Here is a 23,483-nt window from a genome sequence, read left to right as displayed (position 1 = left end):
CCTACATGCATGCGCGCTACCCAGCGCACACACACATGTATACCTGATTTTATAACATGCGTGCGCATGTTATAAAATCGGGGGTCGGCGCGTGCAAGGGGGTGCACAATTATGCACCTTGCGCGTGCCGAGCCGCGCTACCTTCCCCCGTTCCCTCCCCCCTAACCTGACCTTCCCACCCCTTCCTCTAACCTTTCCTCCCCCTAGCCCTACTCTAGCCCCCCCAAATTTTTATTTTACCATTTGCATGCGCCGGCAGGCTGCCGGCCCACGATCCCATGACACAGCAGCAATGGCCACTGTGTTTCAGGCCTCTGGCCCTGCCCACACCCTGCCCCCGGGCAACCCCACCCCGCCCCTGGACCGCCCCTTTAGTAAAACCCCAGGACTTACACGCGTCCCGGGGCTTTAGGCGCGTTGTCGGGCCTTTTTAAAATAGGCCCGGTGCTCTTAAGACCGGTTATGCACGTAAATCCTCTGGATTTACGCACGTAACCTTTTTTAAAATCCGGCCCTTAATATGTAAGAAAGGAGGGAAAGGGGAGATATGATAGGAGTCATTTAAATATCTCCAGAGGCTGGCCTCTTTCATCTTAAAGGAGATTCTGCCATGAGGGTCATAGAATGAGGGTGAAAAAGGGTAGACTCAGGAGTAATCTAAGGAAATATTTTGTCATAGAAACGTGGTGGATAAATGGAGTAGCCTTCCTGTGGAGGTGGTGGAGATGAGGATTGTATCAGAATTCAAGAAAACATGGGACAATCTCAGAAGATCTCTGAGGGACAGCAAGGCTCCAGGACTATAAAGCTGGGCAGACTTGATGCATCATGTGGACTTTATCTACTTTTATGTTCTAAGATGCCAAAAACTCAGTCCCTTATTTAAATATACTCAACAGCACTTATATGGACCTACTCTATAGGAAACACTGGGGAGAAAGAAAAATGCAAAGATAAATAGAAACCTGTCATTCCTGGTGGATAGAAACACTGTCATAATTAGAACTTGTATGCAGGAGTTAGGGAAAGAAATTCATAACATGAAAATCAAAGCTGTCAGCCCCCCATTGCCTTATCTTGTCTTGCCTGTTGCATTATTTGCAGCTGTGCACACATCAAGGAGGAACAATCCCTTCATAAACACATGTATGACGTTTATTATGTATTTGATTTATATTCCACTTTTTTTTTTGGTACTTAAAAGCGAATTACATTCAGGTACTGTAGGTTTCATTCTGCGTGACTACATTAATAAGATGCCATGGACTCACATACGTATAGTTCATAATATATAACCAACTAACACCAAGAGGGGTGGATAGAGGGACACCAAGAGCATTCTCACAGTTATATCTTAATTGAGGAAGAGGTCTATCCTACATAAGCACATTGGCACCTCTTCTCTCATATTTACTGGGCCATACTGAATATACTAATGGATTAGAGGAAAACAGAATTCATAAAGAATTGGACCCAGAAGACAGACTAATGACACTTGTGGCTCATCTCACCCTCTGGTAGCTGCCAGTAAGAAGCCACTCTTTCAAAGCAATCTCCTTCTTAATTCTAGACTACCAAAAATAGTCATAAAACAGGAAGGTTATGCACTCAGCCAAACACATTTATATCTAGTACTAATCCATCTTTAATAGCTCAATGGGTAGGAAGTCAGATCACAACTCTTATCCTTCTCATATTGGCATTGTGGTAGCTTAGGCGATAGCTGCTTGGAAACAGCCAGAAGGAATAAGGAAGTAATTTTCTTTAGTGCAATTTATTTAAAGTGAAAAACAAAGTGCAAAGCAAAACAAACAAATGATGAAGCTCATCTTAAAGTTGAAGTAACACAGAGACATCAAACATAGCAGGTTTTCTCATACAGTGGCTTCTTGCCTGCTCCCTGGTGCCTGTTTAACTCTTCTAGGCCCTGAGTTCTTATACTTTGGTGAGGAGCTTCTCCCTTCACCCAGGATTTCTTGTGGGTCTGGATCTTAAGGAAGACCAGGAGAGACAACTGTGCCCAGTCCCTTAAGGAAGTCTGAGGGAGTTTCCTATAGACTTTCTCAAATACCTTCCCCCTCAGCTCAGCCTTGGGGTGAGTACCTGCCCATACTAGGGTCACCTCTCTAGACAGAAAATCTGCATTGGTATTTTCCCTGCCTATCCTATGTTGTATTTTATAGCTGAAGGGCTGTAGGGTCAGGAATGATATCATCACCCTCGCATTGTACTCCTTGTTTCTATTCATCCATATGAGCAGTTGGTGATCGGTTACGAGTGTGAACTATCATCCCAGCAGGTAATAGCACAAGGCTAAGGACCACTTGACTGCCAAGGTTTCCTTCTCAATTGTTGAGTAACACCTCTACCGTGGCATTATCTTCCTGCTAATGTATGCCACAGGATGTTCTTGGCCATCCTTCTCTTGGACTAAGACTGCACTGTGAAGGGTTCAGACAAGTCTGGACTTATCAGGACCAGTTCAGAGCATAGCACCTCTTTCAGAGCCCAGAAGGCCTCTGCTTCTGCAGACCACTTGACCTTCTCTGGTGCTTTCTTCACCACCTTCTTCAAGTAATTGGGGATAAACCTTCTGTAATACCCTGTGAGGCCTAGGAACGCTCTCACTTTTGCTTCTGTTTGTGGGATTGGCACCCGGGTAATCACCTTGATCTTCCGAGTCTGTGGATGGACCTTCCCCTTCCCCAGGATGTAGCCAAGATATTGGACTTCTTACCCTCCTAGCAAGCACTTCTTAGAGTTAGCTGTTACTCCTGCATTCCTCAGACTGGTTAGCATGGCCTGGATTTGGCGCAGATGTTTTTTCTAATCTGGGCTATACATCATAATGTCATTTATCAATTTATTTATCAATTTATTTATTTATTTATGCTTTTTATATACCGTCGTTCCAACGAATGATCACAACGGTTTACATAAATTGCATATAAGTACAATGTATATATCATATGTCATCCAAGTAGGCGACCTTGTACCCTTGATGTGGGCAGAGGAGGTAGTCAACCAAGTGTTGAAACATTGTGGGAGCGCCATGGAATCCATATGGGAGGATGGTGAATTGGAAAAGTCCACATGGCATTGAGAACACATTCATAGCCTCATACGCTAGCTCAATATTCACTACCAAATGCAAGTGTCCAGTATAAGAGCAAGGAAGCCAAAAGTATCATTATAGATAAAAATAAATATTCACACCCTTGTCCATCCATTCAGTCAAAACACTGGGTAAATCAAGGGGAAAAAAAAGCAAAGTGTAAATAGCAGTATACAAACCAAAAAGAGCATAAAAAATATCAATACAATGAAACCAGTGACTTCCTTGTCCATCTTAGATCTTCTCAACACTCTCCTTTCCCTTGTACCTTCATCCATAGCCAGAATACCCTCCTCATGTAGGGTAGGATAACTGGAGTGCCGCTTTGCTCAAGTTGGAAAAATAAACACAAAAGGTAGAAAAATTAAAAAATTCCAGACTTGTGTCAACTGGTAATCCAAAAGCCACCAAATATCCAGATATCCACCTTTTCTTCATAGATGTCTCTAGTGTAAGAGTCCACTTTCAATTCTCTTCACCCTTGTTTTTTTTCTTAGCTCAAGCAAAAAAAATCTTTCTGGATCCAGTCCTTCAGGATACCGGGGAGATGCCCTTCCATTCAGGCTGAGCAAGTCCTCATATAAAATTCTCTTCTGTAGTTCCAAAAAATTCAACAAGCACCAATTGTAGATGTAACCCTCCAGGGATGAGGAATTTAGATCCTATAGCCAAACTCCTCTCCTTCTTTCCAATTCTTGCTTAAAATCCAGGGATGATCTTTAGCTTCTCCTTCTATCCCCTGCCCAACTCTCCAGTCGCCTTTCCACTAAAGAATGAGCACACGTCAAGGGATTATATACCCCTAGAAGTCTTCCCTCATAAAGGTGGGGGTTCAGTTATCGGAGGATTCAAAATTTGCAAAACCTTTCCTACCACTCATAGCTAGAAAAATGTACATGAGAGCATTTCTGGTGACTGGCAAAGGCCCATTACAGAAACATGGGTTTCTGTAGTTGCCTTTTATTTACAGTATGGTGCCTAGGAAGTAATAATGGCTCTGAGGATGGTATGTGTTGGACTTGTATGTGTGGAAACCCAACACGAATGCTGGAATGAAGTAATACAGTCCCGATACTTCAAATAAGTATATAATTGCGAAGTTTATTATTATTCAAAAATCGGCAACTCCATTGTTAAATGAACAGTCTTATATGCACGCGGGGTCCCCCATATAAGACTGTTCCCCATATAAGACTGTTCATTTAACAATGGAGTTGCCGATTTTTGAATAATAATAAACTTCACAATTATATACTTATTTGAAGTATCGGGACTGTATTACTTCATTCCAGCATTCGTGTTGGGTTTCTACATTTACTGTTTGAATGCTGGCCGCAGCTCGGTTGCTTGTGGTTGGGACTTGTATGTGTGGCCATGATGCTGCCAAAAGACAAAAGGTCCTTGTTGGAAGGGAGGCATAAAGATTTTCTGGTAACAATATTTAGTGTTAATTACCTATTTATATAGTTGGCCTGTGAAAGCAGTAAACTTAGTGACTCATGACATTGCAGGCCATAACCCAGGGGTTGTGCTGTATCCACCAATCTACTGGATGGATGCCTATGGATTCTAGAAGGAAGAAGGTTGATGTGCATGGGATGCTTCCAGAATTGACTAATACAGGATATTGTTGGCTGGCTGAGCAACAGTGGGGGCTGTAATGGAAGCAGCAAATAGACTATGTTGATATCTCCCTGATGGGCATTTAGGGACTATACCACTGGACTCTTCTTAGCTGGAATGCAACTGTGCCAGTCATTCCCCCCTCCAGGTAGCACAGCTCCCAGGCCTTTTTCTTGAGGTCCTCAATCTGCACAAATCAGAAGCTGTAATAAAATGCTCATAGCTTATGAATCATGTTCAGTGACATCCTTAATGGTATGTTTCCATTCATGCTGTGCTACTCTGATTGCTGTGGCTATGAGGCTGCACACTGCTCCAATGGGTCCTTGCATGAAGAAGCACCTCAATACATGAGACCTTTTCCCTTGCTTCAGTGCAAAACTGCATGCAGAGTGCAAAAGCCTGCATCTGGTTCATGCATTTTTGCACATGAACCCTGTTTGTCCTCACTTGTGTTTTTTTTTTTACCCCCTAGTTCTTTCACTTACCTCCTGAGGGTAGGAGGTTCCACAGTTAGACTGCTGGCTCATGGTCCTGGTTTTGTGGCTGTCTCCCCTGATGGGGAATAGCAGGTGCTCATTTGTGACCACTACAGAGGCTATTCCGGCCATGTTCCTGATGGTGAAGTTAGGCTTCCTTGCTGTGGGGGAGGGTCATTTTGGAATGAGCTTGCCCCAGCAAAACCGGAAGGATGCATACATCCACAAAAGAGTATGTGCATGCTAAGCATCCCAAGTACATGCTGAATACTGCGTGTACTCAAAAGAATGCATGCACTTTGGGAGGCAGAGATACAGACTGTGATATATAAGTTCTAAAATACTTTATCAAATCTGTGTGGCCCTATATGCGACATAAGAGGCTGCGCAGATAGGTAAGAAAGTTCACCTCCTTGTGCATAAATCCACATGCATTAGTTCTGCCTTCCCAGCAGCAGGTGTAACTTTATGCAGAGAAGTTGGTGCACATACCTTTCGCAGTGAAAATGTGTGGAAATTCAGCACCTCAAAAAGTACCTGCAGATGTTCTGGTCTTTGAAATGTATTCTGTTATGGACTGGACCAGTGTTTACCATCCTTACCATGGGATTTATTTTGTATCCAACTTCTAGGAAATAGTTTGAGGGATTTATATGTATCTAATGAAAAAGCATTCTCCTGCCAAAGTTCTTACACTTTTTTTTTCTTTTAATCTCAATGGAGAAGCAGCAATGCTGTATGGTTCTTGTCATGAGGCTGATGTATTTTGTGAAAGTTAGATTGATCCCTGCACTGTGCCCTGCCTGAACCACTGGCACCTGAGCTGTGAGAAGTGGAAGATGGACCTTTGTGGAAAAGGTTAGGTTCACTGATGTTAGGTACTTAATAATATGCTGAGTGTATGTGGAGTGGGGGAACCCTCTTATTGGCACCCTCCCTCTATTATTATTGTCATCACTCATTATTGAGATTGTCAGCTGGGATATCATACTAGCTAGGGCATGAATAAACCTAAGTACCTTTCTTGCCCATAAAGCTCAATTTGACCATCTATTTAATGCATATTTGAACAATGTAAAAGGGGACAACATAAGTTATCCCCAAGGGACAGGAAATGCAGATTTTACGAGCGATCATAGGCCTGGGAGGCTGTTATGTATTTGTAAAACAAAGAAAGAACTTTTGGCATGTCTCCAAAATTTTCCAAGCTTGACTCCATTATAAAACGCTCCATCAGACATGCTTTATGAGCTTCTCCAGAGCTAGGCCTGCTGAACAGATTTGTGATCAGTATGGAAGGAAGGGAGGAAGAGCTTTGAGCAAGGGAAGGTGGGTGAACGTGAACTCTCATCTAGTTGCATTGCACTTTATCTGCACAGGGACAAACTTTTATAGAATGAGTTCTGCAATAGGGATTCTATTTTGTAACATCTATCCTGCTGCAAGGGAAGGGAGTGACGAGAAAACATTCAGAGATGTGCATAAAATTATGAACAGCAATCAGTCTCTATAGGCCAGATTCAAACCTTTTCCGAGTCGAGTCAAATATCTTTTTTTTTTTTTGGTCAGTGGGAAAGAAAATTCCTCAGGCTGAATAACTCTTGATATCTGATCATATTACAAGGCTTGGAAATTTGACAAAATTGAGGTCTTTCTCTACCAATCTATTAGCAACCTTAGGTGGCCATTTCAAAATGTGGACACAGCTGGATTCTGCAATGTACAATATGCAGAAATTGTAAATATTTATCATCACAATATTAATTTAGTTGGCTGTCAGTTTGTCTTATAGTGATGTCATATCTGTACCAACTTCTAACATAGTTGATGATATGTGATTATAATAATAATGTTATCCTGGTTTTGTCACTGAGAGAGAGAGAGGTAGAGGAAGAGAAGAAGGTGTTATTGTAACTAGGAAGCAATGCGTGCCTTCCATTGCTGTATAAGGAAACGGGGGAGAGGAAGGAATCATTGTAGAAAGGGTGACGGTCAGTAATGCTGTATGCGCTCATTGATGCTGCTTTATTATGTGAGAGAGAAGGAAAAGGAAAAATTATTGCAAAAGGAATGAGGTATCACCCATGGTCTGTAACCTGCCGCCTTTTTGGAAAAGAAAATTTAAAAGGAAAGCACACTGTGAATGTGATGCTTCAAACCTGCATGCACGCACACATTCATACACATTTACCTTCTCACCACCTTCATATCTGTTCTGTCTAGCCTAGTTTAAAGTTTATTATAAAGTCCTGGGCTGTACTGAGATATCATTGTCCCCCTGTATGGAGAAGTCTGATGCTTTTGGATTCTAGTTTGACTTTGGCCAGACAGAAACGTCTGAGCCAAGGGTCTGACTGTGAGGCAGAGCACACGACTGTCTGCAGATGGGGAAGAGAAGGGACTGTGGAGTGATAGACTGGGCAGAGATCATTGTGACCTAAAGCAAGCACTGTCAGAATAACATTAGCAGCTCTGCTGATCCTTACCCATGGCTTACGGTGCTGTGCACTACATGCAAGCTGGACTCTGCTACCTAGAAACGTTTAGCTGAGCCTAGATTTAACCTACATTAGGCACTGTATCTTTTACTTATGCCTACATTAGGCAATGTATCTTTTATTTATGTTATTAACCCCATATATACTTATCCAAGTTATATCGACCTGTTCATTGTAAGACATTTACTTGTCAATGTTACTGTTAAAATGTAAACCGAATTGATCAGTAATTCTGTTATTGGAAAGTCGGTATATAAAAATGCTAAATAAATAAATGGATTGACTCCATTTTTGACAGCATATTGTTTAAATCGCTGTTTAATTTATTTATTTGTTTATTTTATTTATATGCTTTTATATACCGAAGTATTGGTGAAGGCCTTCACTCCGGTTTACATTTTTAACAAAGCTATATATTAAATTCAGCGGAACAACTTCGACAGGTTAACAATTATAACGATGATATACAATAAAATCAGGGGAGCAACTTAAACATGAATTAGCGAAAGAACTTGGGGATAATAACAAATTAAGGTGTAATATACTGATACATTAGCATGTGAAAAAGGATGTTAAAATCACCATGTAGTGTGTTGATAGGAGGGGGTACTAGGTTGGAGGATATTCTAGGGTGAAGAAAAAGAGTGGTTGGGTTAGGGTATAAGGGTGGGAGGGGGTTGATGGAACGAGGAGGGATTAAGGTGGGAAGAGGGGGGGGGGGTGCCGGGGATGTCATTTTTGTTGGTTTAGCCTATCCCGTCTTTGTATGCTTGTTTGAAGAGCCAGGTTTTGAGCAGTTTTTTGAACAGTTTGGTATTGTTTTGAAGTCTGAGACTGGAAGGTAGGGTGTTCCAGAGGTGAGGTCCGGCTATATCACAGGATATACTGGGGTTTGTAGTCTTTCTTTTGCCTTAGAGGTAACAAGATTACAAACCCTAGAGTGTATTAGGAGTCTTGTGCTAAAATTATGTCTCTTCTCTGTGTATACTGATTCCCTTGGTGCTCTGACTTCCTCTCATGGCTTTCAATACCATCTTTATGCCGATGATTCCCAGATTTAAAACAAATCGAAGAAAATTATTTTTAGAGTATTGCAACCTGCTTCTCACAGTGAACCATCTCTCTCCACCTCAATCCATCCAACATTCAGCTGTGCAATTTATCTTTTGTAAAGTCACTGCACCCTTATAACCCCTCTTCTCAAGTCACTAAATTGGCTCCCTACCTGTTCTTCCATACAGTTCATGCTCCTCTTACTCACCTGCAAGAGCCTTCACGATCATTCCTCTCTTACCTCTCTCTACATCTCTCCTGTGCACTCTGCTCATCAGGCAAGTTACTCCTATCTATCCCCTTCTCCTCTACCATCAATTCCCGACATTTTCACTTTTCACCTGGGTGCCCCATATGCTTGGAATAGACTTTCTGAGCTGATGTGCCATGCTCCCTCTCATGCCTTATTTAAATCCCATCTAAAAATCCACTTTTTTTGAGGCTGCTTTTAAATCTTAACCCCTGACTATCCCGCTCACAACCTCATTCATTTGCAACCATTTTCTTTTTTTTTTAACAACTTTTTATTTTTAAGTTTTCTTCTTGAATTTGCTGCCTTCTCCAATAGGATCTCCAAAGCAGTTCATATTTATCAGATTGATCTCAAAACAAGAAGGGTCATCTTTTCCATTACCGCAGTCTCCGGCACTGTAGCCTTCCAATGATCTATCCGGAGAGTGACCTTCCAGTGATACACTATAGTCAATTGAGCAGTATTGAGCAGATGATGAATTCAAGTCCTTGTAGAAGTTCAGCAAAGTCCCCTCTCCCATCTACACAACAGACAGAGCCGTGCAGATATGGGCAACAGTCAGTTATGTCTTGAATGAGATCATGGTCCTCAGCCCAAAGGAAGTCATTTTATCACAGTCCCACCACATGTGAAAGTCTGATGCAACTCTCCCATAGCTCCTCTAGCAATGTGGGCTGGCAAAATTTGGCAAAATATAATGGAAAATGATAAATACAATGAAATAACTCTCTATGTTTATTACATTGGAAGACTTCTGCAAGGAACACCATATGTCAGTCAATATCAGCAAGAGTCAAGGAAAGGTCTCCAGTCCACCTGGCAATCAAAGTATCATCTGTATTAATACTACATTTCTAATGTAATGATAAGTATGAGAAACAAACTTATGGAGATTCTTAACTATGAATGATTTTTTAAACCCATCATTACCCTGCAATGTGGTAACACTACCATTGCCGGTCAATACATCCCTGTGCAGTTGTAAATAAAGGTATCTGGTATAAGAAAGGAAACCAAATTCTTCCTGCAATACTTCAAAAGTTTTACAGTCAGCACCTTTCCAAATCTGCCCAAATAATAAAGCACATGTTCCAGCCAGAGCTGGGAATCTAGGAAAGAGTGACCATAGAAAAGGATGGGTTAACAGTAAGAGGCACCAAGGGAGACACATGTAACCCTTCTACCCTGAACCCTAGTCACCACAATTTTAAGGTATGTGAAAGAATGTCTAGTCCTGTGGATCTTCTTAATTATGGGCATATCAGCAGAATAGTGCAATAAAGCTGCTAAATGATGGCCGTATGACCTCCTCCAAGGAAATAAAGATCATTTACTAACCACCCCCATCATCAAATAGTATAAGTTAGGAACATCTAAGCCCCCACAATCCACTGGTGACTGCAGAGTAGACAATTTTATATGAGGTACCTTTCCCCGCGAAAGAAAATAATCAACCCCCTGTCGAAGTATAGTACAGGGAAGGTGCTGAAATAAATAAAACAAAGTACTACCATTTTGATCATGTAGCATGTACAAAGAAGGGAAATAGGCAATGACATTCATTTTTCAAGATCAGCCTTGATCTTTAGAAAAACGTTTGGGTAATTAAATTTATACAGGTCAACAACATATATTCAGCAACACCCAAAGCCCCAAATAAGTGAAACCAGGTAGTAGTGACCACAGAATCTGACAGACAAGGGAGAATGCCACACCGTGGCCCAATAGAAATAAGGACAGATTTGGTTTAATTGTGTATTCGTAGTCAAAATTATAATCCTGCAATACCTGAAGCCGTGCTGGTGCGGATTCATCATCTTAAGTAATGCTGATGATATATTCCTAACATGCTATCTTTTCCTCCATCAACCTGAATTGAAAGCCATGTATCTTATCCATCTCCTAATCCACTGAGCTAAGACCTCAAGTGCTGAATTAAATAACAGTAGGGAGAGTGGTAAACCCTGTCTAGTTCCCCTCCAGATATCAACAAATTCTGATTGCCAACTATTAATTAAAATCCTGGCCCTAGGATCTGCATAAAGAGCACAATCACAAGCTTGAAACATATCCAGCAACCCCATACAAGCCAGAACAGATAACATAAATTTCCATGAAATGCGTTCAAATGCTTTATCCACATCAAGAGATAAAATAACTACCAGGATTTTATATTTCTTAATGCCACCTACAATTTGTAGAAAGTCTACCCTTAATAAACTCAGTTTGATCTCCAGCTACCAACTGAGGTATAAGACTTTCTAAACGAAGTTGCAAAATCTTCGCCAAAACTTTAATGTCAAAGTTCAAAAGGGAAATTGGTTGATAAAAGCCACACTCCAAAGGAGTTTTCCCTGGCTTAAGAATTTAAGTTATTAATGCATCCAGCAAAGTACCAGAGAATAAGCTGGGTTCCCTCAAGAAATTAAAGAGTTCACACATTAAAGGGACATGCAAATCCTGAAAATGTTTATAAAATTCTAATGGGTACCATCAGGACCTGGACTCTTACATACCCCCAGTGACTTAATAGCACTCTGTAAAATCTCAGGGAAAGTAACTGAATCTAAAAACCACCGCATATCTTCCTCAGAGGCAGTTCCTGGATCAAAATATAAAGGCTGAAACTTTAGATGGACAATAGTATACCCTGCTGTCTGGATGGATAATAGTATACTCCATCAGTCCCTCCACCTCAGAAGGTTTCACCACTTTAGCCAGCAATGAACCAGACTTATTATCATGCTCATAAAAGTGTTGTCTAGAGAAATGCATGGACTTTTCAGTTGGATCTGACTGAAGAATCCAGAGCTCATCCCTGGTTAGTGTGAGGGCACTATAAATATTTGTAGGACTGGCCTTGAATGTCCGCTTTGAAGTGCTGAAAAGTTCAAATAATAAATAAATACGTTCAAAAGCTGCTGTTGCTTCTGTGTCCTGACCTTTTTTAAATGAATAAGAATAGTACCATGCAGAACCGTCTTCAAGATCTTCCATCTTAAAAGAGGGCTATAATCCTCCACAGAATGATGATGGTTAATGTCCACTGCTGCTGCCCTAACACCTGACTAGAGCCTTTAATCTTAAAAATGGAAAGATTCAGCTTTCAGCGAGTCCCTCGGCCAACCTTATCCAACAAAGATAACGTAAGAGAAATAGGGTGATGATTGGAAAGATTATACGACATTTTGTCACAATCATCAACCCTGGATAGTATACTGGGATTGCATAAGAAATCATCACTCCTGCTGAAGAAGCCATAGTGGGAAAGGGGGGAAGTGTAAGCCCTATTACTAGGGCATCTCTCCCACCATACATCTTTTAGATCATATATTTGCAGGCTCATCTGGAGAGGCTGAGGTAATCTAGACCCAGCCCTAGATCCTATCCACCTCAGAATTAAAAGAAATATTCGACCCCCTCCCCCATCAAGAGAGATGTGGCTGAAAAAGAACTTAACACTGTAAATAAGCAATGAAAAAAAATTCCTCAGAAGAAACATGTCCATATACATTTACCAAAGTAAACAACTGATGATATAATTTTCCCTCTACTATAACGAAAGGTATGGCTCTATGTATTAAAATGCACGGAAGGAAGCAATCACTTGCCCTTCCCAATCCCACTGGAGGTAAGCATGTTTTCTTTTGTCATGTGCATATGACCTGGTTTTTCCTGTCAGTAAGTTTCTCCTAGATTTTTCTATCATGGGTAGAGGGGTTTTGCATTTTTTGGAATTCTTCCCTTGAGTTATCTCCACCTTTTTGTGGGAGGCATTTATGGGTTATAAATATCCATAGAGCATCCTCAGAAATTTAGAGGGACGGTGATTTTGTGAAGAGAGAAAGAGGTCTTAGCTCTCCACCAAGTGGACTGACCAGAAGGAGAAGAATTTTTTTCAGCTTCTTTGAAGAGTAGACCCAGAGTGGGGTTTTGAAAATTTGTGTTGCTTTTTGGATTTTGAATGGAATCCAGTGCCTGAAGGAAGGGATTCCTCCGGCATCTGAGAGGGCTGGCTTTGATGCTTTTTGCCTTTTCTTAGAGTCAGTAACGAAGGTTTAGAGTGGAAGATTTCAGATAGTATTGCTGGTGGGTTTTGCTCACGACCAGTGAGTAGAGACTGCTATAGGAGGTTGCCTTCCCCAGGAGCAGAGAGAGTGGGCTATGACGTTGATGCTATTTTTGAATGAAGAACTGTTTTTTGCAGAAGTTTTGTAACAGAATTTCTTTCTGAGTTTTGAGGAAAAGAGATTTTGCCATCTTTTCCCAGCAGTTTGGATACTGGAACTGTAATAGGGATAACCTACCCTTCGAGGAGAAGGATCATTGGATATGGTTGTAGGTGAGAGAAGAACTGCAAGGAGAGAGGCATGGATAAGGAGGGCATGGTTTTTTTTATACTGATGTTTTTCTCGTTTTGTTTTTGATCTTTAAAATTCTTGCCTGGATTTTGATATCTAAACTAAAGTAAATTTTTGTTGAACACCAGTTTGAACTTAGAGACTCTTTCTTGGGATCCCAAGACAGTGAGTGGGGAGTGTGTTTATATTTTCTTTATTTTCCATGGTGGGTTTTTTTTTTTCCCCCCTCCTGAAGACCCCCTTGCACAGCAAAGTAGAGCAGTAGTTTGGAACTAGATTGCATTGACCATGGACATGTCCATGCCAAGGGCCCAGGAAGTTAAGCTTCCTTCCACCAAGTCTTGAAAATTAAGGCATTAAGAGAGAGACAAAACAGTATAAACAGTAGCGTGAAGATCCCAAGGCACCAAAACAGGGGTAAAGGGCACCAACAGCAATGGAATAAATACCCCAAGATACCAAGAGGGGACAAAGTAGCAGAAACAGTGGCATGAAGACCCCAAACCATAGAGGGAGGAGTATGGCAGCAAGCACAGTGATATGAACACCCTGTGAATCCCCACTCCTTATGTCCTTTTGAACCTATTTTTCCACTTCAATTGTCATGGTTACAAGGTTTCAGATGTTAATTAGAAAGAGATAGGCCCAGTTTTCATAAGGAAGTAAAAATGCCAAGCTCTCTTCCCTATCAGTTAATTTAAGTTAATGGGATATTCCCACTTGATCAATGGTGCTCCCAGAAGTTGGTTGAGGAAGCAGAGCGTAAAGGAAATTGTAGTATCGGTGGGCCTTTAATGCTGTGGCGTGGTTGGTGCCGCTAGTGCGTAAGCCCACTAGGCCACATCAACAATTGATGAATGCGCCCTGCAGTGGGAAAGATTGGAGCTTCACCTATATCAGCTGCCCCCTCGCAGGTTGAGTCTTTTCCCTGCAGATCAAGGTTGTCAGAAGGGGCTGCAGCAGAGCAGCATGTGAACCGCGTGGAGCTGATTTTGTGGTCCAAAGCGGCATCCCAGCCATGGGAGGCCTCAGTCGGCATCAAGGATGAATGAGGCAGCTCATGGGACTGCCCCATAAGCTGTCAAACATAACAGAAATGATGAAAAAGAACTAGTAACATTTTTTATTATGTTTTAAATTTGGTGTTTCACTACATAGTTAAAAATCAGAATGACAGTCTTAATAAATAATCAGAACTAGTACTACTACTACTACTAAACATTTCTATAGTGCTACATGTTATACGCAGCGCTGTACAAACACACAAAAAGATAGTCTCTGCTCACTAGAGCTTACAATCTAATAAGACAAACATACAGCACAAAAGACTTGGGATATTCATAAAGCAAGACTGGTTGAAAAGAAAGTTAGTTAACAAGACTAAAAGCAGACAATCGGGCCTAAGATTTAAAAGTGGTTTCAAAAAGGCAGGTCTTTAGAAGGGATTTAAACATGGCAAGAGAGGGAGCATGATGCACCAGCTCAGGAAGACTGTTCCAAGCACACGGCGTCTGGAATTGGCAGTAGAGGAGAAGGGCATGGATAGGAGTGACTTATCCGATGAGCAGAGTGCACGAGGAGGGGTGTAGGAGAGATAAGAGAGGAGAGGTAGTGAGGTGCTGCAGAGTGAAGGCATTTGTAGGTGAGAAGGAGGAGCTTGAACTGTATGTGGGAGAGGATAGGGATTTCAGAAGAGGGCTTTTGTGAGCATAGCAACTTTGGTGAAAAATAAGTTATGCTGCTGAATTTAGGACAGATTGCAGTGGAGAGAGATGACTTGCTGGGAGATCTAGGAGGAGCAGGTTGCAAAAGTCTAAATAGGAGGAGTTGAGAAGATGAGAGAGTGGTGAACAAGAATGGTTCCAAACTGAACTCTGTTATCAGAACAGACTGACATTTTATTTTAATCGCCACCAATGAGATATGCGGTACTCTGCTTGCTGTCTTCAGAAAAATAGGCTGGGAATATATTGCTGCCTCTTAGACAATAATTATTCTTTCACTCAGTGAGTGTTTTTTCTAGGCGAAACAATTTTACACATTCAAAGCTGGGTTTTTAATTATTTATCAGTGGTTTCCCCTTTTCACTGAAATCATTCATTCCTAGATAATGTGTTCCACATTTTTGTTCTTTAATTTTTACTGCTAGAATTGTGATTTTTGCAAAGGTCACTTACATGATCTGAGATGAAGTCTCACCATGGAGCAATACAGAGACATTATGCAATCCTTTGTTTTATTCTCCATTCCTTTCCCAATTATTCCTAGCATTCTATTTGCTTTCTTGGCCACCAGTGCATACTGAGCAGAGGATGACACTTAGATCCTTTTCCTGAGTGGTCTTTCATAATGTTGAAACTTGCTATAATTTGGGTTGTTCTTCCCTATGTGCATCTCTTTGCATTTGTCTACATTAAATGTCATCTGCCATTTGGATGCCCAATCTCCCAGTCTCTCAAGGTCCTCTTGCAATTTCTCACAGTCCTCTTGTGATTTAACAACAATTTTGTATCATCGGCAAATTTGATCAACTCACTTGTTGTTCCCATTTCCAGGTCATTTATAAATATATTAAAAAGCATTGGGCCCAGTACAGAATCATGGGGCACTCCACTATTCAGCTTTCTCCATTGAAAAAATTGACCATTTACCCCTACTCTCTGTTTTCTATCTTCACTAGAACAGCCAACTTTCTTTATACCCTAGAACCGCTGTCTGTATGTTTTCATGCCGCTATGTCTTAGGCTCCATAATCGAAAGAAAACAAATGTTTTTTGGTACACAAATTGTTACTCTGATTTAAGCACAGACAATAATTCTGCATTTTGTCTATTTATTTCAAAGGTTTGGTGGTACAGTCTGTGATAACAGTAGTTTCTTTACCATTAGTATCATATGACTTTTAATAAAGGAAAATATTATAGATCTTGGGTTGCTTGATAATAAAAGTTTTAAAGTTAACATATAATTAGATGAAATAACCAACGGAATCTTTCAAAACAAAAATTAAAACATTTATTGTCATGTACAGTAACATTTAAAGAAAATGTACAAAAATGTTCTTAAACCCTACACCCTTGAACCACCACCAGCATGTTCTTATGCCGCTAGATTGTAGGCTCATCATTGAAAGAAACCAAATTTCTTTGGGTGAACGAATTGATGTTCTATTAGACGCAAGTGTCAGAGAGAACATAGACATTAAAGCATCTCAAAAGATGAATCAGGATGAGCAGAGTTTGAGAAAATTAACAGGCATGCAAATGTGCTGGCAGCGGTTCTAGAGTGTACGATATGTGGAACAAAACCTTCAGGTGGGCGGACTACAATTTTCAGGAATCAAAGACCATGTTCTATATTTATACCTTTATTACCCTTGAAAATTTAACGTTACACTGTACTTCCTACTAATTTTTTCTATATTATACCTTTGTTACCCTTGAAAATTGAACGTCATACTGTATTTCCCACTAATCTTGTTGTTTGATCCGCTCCTCTTACTCTAGTTGAACACTTTACCTATGAAAATGCACTAACCATGTTAACCAAATGATAAAAATTGTAAACCGTTGTGATGGCAATACCAAACGACGGTATATAAACTCTATAAATAAATAAATAAAAAATGAAAGTCACTGAATTTCAACCCGGTGTGATCGTGTACATGGATTGTGCAAGCCTTTAAAATCTTCACCGGCATGAAAATGTGCCAGCGGCAGTTTTAACCAGTTCTCAGTCCAAAAATAGAACATTGCCTCCTATCCCATGACTTTTTCATTTCCTCATGAAGTACTTTGTCAAACTCTTTCTTAAAATTCAAATATACTATATCAACTGGCTCATATTTATCCACGTTTATTCACTCCTTCAAAAAAAATGTAGAATTTTGGTGAGGCAAGACTTCCCTTGGCTAAATCCTTTTTGGCTTTGCCCAATTAAACTTTGATTATCAAGAACATACTGGGTCAGACCAAGGGTCCATGAAGCCCAGTATCCTGTTTCCAACAGTGGCCAATCCAAGTCACATGTACCTGGCACGTACCCAAACATTAGATAGATCACAAGCTACTATTGCTTATTAATTACCGTCATAGCAGTTTATGGATTTAACCTCTAGGAACTTATCCAAACCTTTTTTAAACCCAGTGACACTAACTGCTGAAACCACATCCTCTGGCAATGAATTCCAGAGTTTAACTGTATGCTAAGTGTTAAAGAATTTTTTTCGATTTGTTTTAAATGAGCTACTTGTGAACTTCATGGAGTGTCCCCTGGTCCTTCTGTTATCTGAGAGAGTAAATAACTGATTTGCATTAACTTGTTCAAGTCCTTTCATGATTTTGTAAACGTCTATCATATCCCCCCTCAGTCATCTCTTCTCCAAACTGAACAGCCCTAACTTCTTTAGTCTTTCCTTATAGGGCAGCGGTTCTATGCCCCATATCATTTTGGTCGCCCTTCTCTGCACTTTCTCCAGTGCAGCTATATCCTTTTTGAGATGCGGTGACCAGAATTGCACACAGTATTCAAGGTATGATCTCACCATGGAGCGATACAGAGGCATTATGACATCCTCCGTTTTATTTTCCATTCCATTCCTAATAATTCCTAACATTCTGTTTGCTTTTTTGATCGCCACAGTACCCTGGGCTGACTATTTCAATGTATTATCCACTATGACACCTAGATCTCTTTCCTGGGTGGTAATTCCTAAGATAGAACCTAATATTGTATAACTACAGCAAGGGTTATTTTTCCCTATATGCAACATTAAACTTCATCTGCCGTTTTGTTCTTTACAATCGTTTCAGTTTTTTTCCTGGCACTAACATCAGGCTGACTGGTCTGTAGTTTCCTGATTCATCCCAGAACCCTTTCTAAAAATTGGCATTATGTTGGCCACTCTCAAATCTTCAGATACTGCAATTGATGTTAATGATAGTTTACAAATTACTAACAGAAAATCTGCAATTTCATTTTTCAGTTTTTTCTGGATTCTGGATTGTGCACATCTGGTCCAGGTGGTTTTCTACTCTTTAGTGTTATGGTTTATGGGTTTCGTGGCCCCTTGGCCCGAGGTAAGAGTTGTTACTACCTGTGGGGAGAAGCCCCACAGGTCCACACCGTCAGGAGGCGAGGTCAGGTGCAGCAGGAGATCAAGGAGTGAGTCTGTGGGAAGGTCCCGAGGAGCAGGGTTGAGAGACACAGCACTGAGGAACCTCACAGTATTCAGGTTGGGCTAGACAGCAGTACCTGGGCAGAGACCTCCGAGAGAGTGGCGCTAGGCAGGCCCAAGGAGCGGGAAGCGCGAGGCAGGAAGTGCAGGAGATATACTGCTGAGAGAGCCCCGAGGGGTGGAGCTGCGTAGCAAGGAAGGTACTGATGCTGTGATGTAGGCTAATCCATGGAGTGGGGAAGCCCGAGTCAGGTCTCCAGGTAATGGCATAAGCAACCCCAAGAAGCAGGGAAGGTAAGAGTACAGTCACCGATGAGAATGAAGGCACTGCCCTGAGGAGCAGAGAAGCACAGGCAATAATCGGTGTGGAACGTAGGCACTTGCCCCGAGGAGCGGGGAAGCACAGAGATAAGTCTCTCAAGTGGTGAGAGTGTTCCCAGATACAACCCGTGGAGCGGGGAAGCCAGAAGACAAGGTCTCCAGGGAGAGCGCCAGCAGGCCCCCGAGGAGCGGGCACCTGAGCCAGGATCCAGAGTCCAAGGAAGGTCAGAGACAATCACCAACAGGTCCGAGGTGACAGGAGCAAGTAGAGTAGTGATGGAACTTGTTGCCAAGCCAGCTAGCAAGGGGCAAAGGCGGTGCTTAAGAACCCTGACCAAGTGATGTCATCAGTCGGGGACGTTCCTGAGGTTCCTGCCATAGCATCTTCAAAAGAGGGCCCGGTGGCGCGCACATGCGCGCCTAGGAAGGCCTGGAGTCGGTGTGGGTGGTGGTGGCGGCGTCCTGGCCCGCCACGAGGAACCTTGAGGTACGTGGCACTGAAAGCTAGCCCCCGCCGTGAGCAGGCCCGGAGAGGGGAGCAGAGCAACACAAGATATGAGTAGACGCAGTCGCAGCCATCTGCGACTGACGGTCATAACATTTAGTTTGTCAGTTTGCCCCATTACATCTTTTAGGTTCACTGAGATTTGTTTCAGTTTCTCTGAATCATCACCTTTAAATATCACTTCTGGCATGGGTATTTCTCGTATATCTTTCTCAGTAAAGACCAAAGCAAAGAATTAATTTAGTCTCTCTGCTATGGCCTTTTCCTTCCTTAGCACTCCTTTTACTTCTTGATCATTTAATGGTCCAACTGATTTCCTCACAGGCTTTTTGTTTCCAAAATACCTAAAAAAAAAAAAGTTTTTATTATGAGTTTTGCTTCCACAGCAAGCTTCTTTTCAAATTCTGTCTTTGCCTTCCTTATCAATGCCCTAATTAACGAATTTAAACCCAGAAATATGCAAATACGTTGAGTGACTGTAAAAGTAGGGATGTGAATCGTTTTTTGACGATTTAAAAAAATCGTCAGATATTTTTTATATCATCAAAAATCGATGAGTCGCGATACAATAGAAATTCCCCCGATTTATCGTGAAAAATCGTAAATTGGGGGAGGGCGGGAAAACCCGGCACACCAAAACAACCCCTAAACCCACCCCGACCCTATAAAACTAATCCCTTACCTTCCCCCACCCTCCTGAACCCCCCCAAAACTTTTTATGAGTACCTGGTGGTCCAGTTGGGGGCGCGGGGACTGATCTCCCACTCTCGGGCCATCGGCGCCATTTTGGCTGCCACTCAAAAATGGCGCCGATGGCCCGATAAAAAAAAAACCCCACCTGACCCTTTAAAAATGACCCCTTAGCTTCCCCCACCCTCCCGAGCCCCCCAAAACATTTTAAAATTACCTGGTGGTCTAGTGGTGGTCCCGGAAGTGATCTCCCATTCTCGGGCCGTCGGCTGCCACTCATAAAGATGGCGCCAATGGCCCTTTGCCCTTACCATGTGACAGGGTATCCGTGCCATTGGCCGGCCCCTGTCACATGGTAGGAGCACTGGCTGGCCGGCGCCATCTTTAAAGATGGCCGCCGCCATCGTAAAGATGGGTGCCGCCATCTTTAAAGATGACCGGCGCCATCTTTAAAGATGGCGCCGGTCATCCAGTGCTCCTACCATGTGACCCTCCCGAACCCCCCAAAACATTTTACGAGTACCTGGTGGTCCAGTGGGGGCGCGGGGACCGATCTCCCGCTCTCAGGCCATCGGCGACATTTTGGCTGCCACTCAAAATGGCGCTGATGGCCTGATAAAAAAAACAACCCACCCGACCCTTTAAAAATGACCCCTTAGCTTCCCCCACCCTCCTGAGCCCCCCAAAACATTTTAAAATTACCTGGTGGTCTAGTGGTGGTCCTGGGAGCGATCTCCCATTCTCGGGCCGTCGGCTGCCACTCATAAAGATGGCGCCAATGGCCCTTTGCCCTTAACATGTGACAGGGTATCTGTGCCATTGGCCGGCCCCTGTCACATGGTAGGAGCACTGGCTGGCCGGCACCATCTTTAAAGATGGCCGCCGCCATCTTTAAATATGGCCGCCACCATCGTAAAGATGGGCGCCACCATCTTTAAAGATGGCCACTGCCATCGTAAAGATGGCGCCGGACATCCAGTGCTCCTACCATGTGACAGGGGCCGGCCAATGGCACGGATACCCTGTCACATGGTAAGGGCAAAGGGCCATCGGCGCCATCTTTATGAGTGGCAGCCGACAGCCCGAGAACGGGAGATCGCTCCCGAGACCACCACTAGACCAGGTAATTTTAAAATGTTTTGGGGGGCTCGGGAGGGTGGGGTTGTTTTTTTTATCGGGCCATCGGCGCCATTTTTGAGTGGCAGCCAAAATGGGGCCATTGGCCCGAGAGCAGGAGATCGTTCCCCGCGCCCCCACTGGACCACCAGGTACTCGTAAAAAGTTTTGGGGGGGGGGGTTTGGGAGGGTGGGAGAAGGTAAGGGGTCAATTTTAAAGGGTCGGGCCTCACTAAAAAAAAATTAATTGGAACCGATTCTGATTCACATCACCACCGATCAGATTTTTTTCTCCCTCTAGCCGAACCCGATTGTTAAGACGATCGGGCACACGATTCACATCCATATGTAAAAGTGCTTGCGTACGCGCATATCTCTAGCTATGCATACCAATGAAAAGTTGCAGAAAAGGAACCGGGCGTGAGAATGGTCTAGGCAGGGCATGAGTGTTCCTGGATCAAATTTGCACATAAATACTTACGAACACAGGCGCACGTGGGGTCCCCTGCCACGTAACTTTCTTTCTGCCATGGACAACATGTAAGTAATAAAATAAAGAAAAATAGATAGATTAGCAGGGTTTTAAGGGTAGGGGCTAACAGGAGAAATGGGAGGCTATTAAGCTAGGCAAGTTTGGAAGTCCTCTCCCTTACCTGGGTAAACTGGGAACAAACTGGGGAAACTGGAAATGGTGTCGGCACACGTGTCTACGAAAATCCCCCCACTTATGTAGGAGAAGTGGCATTTGCGCACCTAGGTGCGCGCCCACTTAAAATTGTGTGCACATATGTGCATGGTCAATCTATTTTATAACATGAACACAAATACGCTACTTTCCGGCTGAGGTTTCCTTGCAAATGCTGTGTGAAATGGAAAGGTTCTAATTTCATCTTCTGTGATCCTACTCATTTAGAAAGATTTTGATTGATAAATCTTCTGATGCTGGCTAGAAGTGGATATAATTTAGGTGGCCTTGTTCCAGAGATGGGCTGTGTTTATTTTACGAAATATGTTCTCTTTGTATTTTCTCCCCATGTATGGTACTTGATACAGTGATGTGCTAGTTTCTTTGTTAATTTATTTTCTGTTTTCATTCTAGTTTATCTAATGTATCATTGTGATGTTGTTTCAAGTATTTCAAAATATTTAATTGAAATAAAGAATTTAGAAAAATAAATATGGCCGCATCCCTAGACGCAGGCCGACGATCACGCACACATGTGAGCCCGTGTGCCTGTTTAAAAGTTACTGTCATAGATTTGAAAAGACACCTCATAAATAAATTTAAAAATCATAGACACAGTTAACAACCTTTATATTGAGACATACCTATTCCTCAATCAGCCTTTAAGACAACAAATTAAGATGCAGACATAAGCCCAGCAGTGAGAAGTTCTATCCAGTATTTTGCATGGATTACCAAATGATTATCTACCTGTTGGTAAGAGCATAAGAGATTTTCATCTTACATGATTTTTCTGACATTTAAACCAGATAAATAATGTCATGAACTCATGCTAAGAAAGCAGAATGTCTACACCTTTCTTGAGGTAGTTAATAAGTTTTATTATCAGCAGATAATGTTTTCATATGGTAGATATAATTTATTATAAGTTTCTGGTTTTACAGAGCTTGTGCTTACAAAGATTAAGCAAATATTCATGTGTCTCTCCTTTTTCCTTCCTCTTTTTTTTTTTTTAGTTTGAGGCAACGTCTGGAAGAGCATTCGACAAAAAGTCTACCTTCATCAGCAGAAAATGTTGACTGACTAGATTTGAGCGGTAACAGGCGGTAGGCACTACTCTCATGGAACCAAAGATTCTTCTAGAGACTTTAGAGCTAAAGAAGAGATCACTGGTGTGCCATTGGTGACGTCATCCTAGCATGTGGGGCTGTTTTGGTGCGTCCATGGTTAGTTGACATAATCACTGGAGGGCAAATACTAAGGAAAATGACAGCAAGAACATTTAACCTTAAAACGAGAAACTATGATAAAATGAGGAGATTTGTTATAAAAAAAAAACTGAAAGGCGCAATCCACAAGGTTACACACTTGCAGGATGCTTGGATGCTGTTTAAAATTACTATCCTTGAGGATGAGACAAAATGTATCCCATGCATTATAAAAGATCAAACGAAAAACTGACTGTGAGAGTGGTTTATTGAAAATTCTGTTTATTTCAAAGTGGCAATAAAATACAAGCAGCAGATATCACAGCTTACATATATCTAAAAACATAGACAGCAGATCACCGTTTTTAATGTAACACTAGAAATCTAAACTTCTCCCCAA

At 42.0% G+C, this 23,483-nt stretch overlaps 1 long non-coding RNA gene across 1 annotated transcript in view; it reads left to right on the top strand.

The window, feature by feature from the left end:
* Positions 1-23,248, top strand: part of LOC115079243 — a 134,796-nt gene extending 111,548 nt beyond the window's left edge. Inside the window, exon 3 of the long non-coding RNA XR_003853232.1 lies at positions 22,892-23,248. This is a non-coding gene — a long non-coding RNA (uncharacterized LOC115079243). The remainder of the gene's footprint in view (positions 1-22,891) is intronic.
* The last annotated feature ends 235 nt before the right edge of the window (positions 23,249-23,483 follow it).

This window comes from Rhinatrema bivittatum, chromosome 17 (genome assembly GCF_901001135.1).
Source record: "Rhinatrema bivittatum chromosome 17, aRhiBiv1.1, whole genome shotgun sequence".
Classification (NCBI taxonomy): domain Eukaryota; kingdom Metazoa; phylum Chordata; class Amphibia; order Gymnophiona; family Rhinatrematidae; genus Rhinatrema; species Rhinatrema bivittatum.
This window is presented reverse-complemented; position numbering and strand designations above follow the sequence as displayed.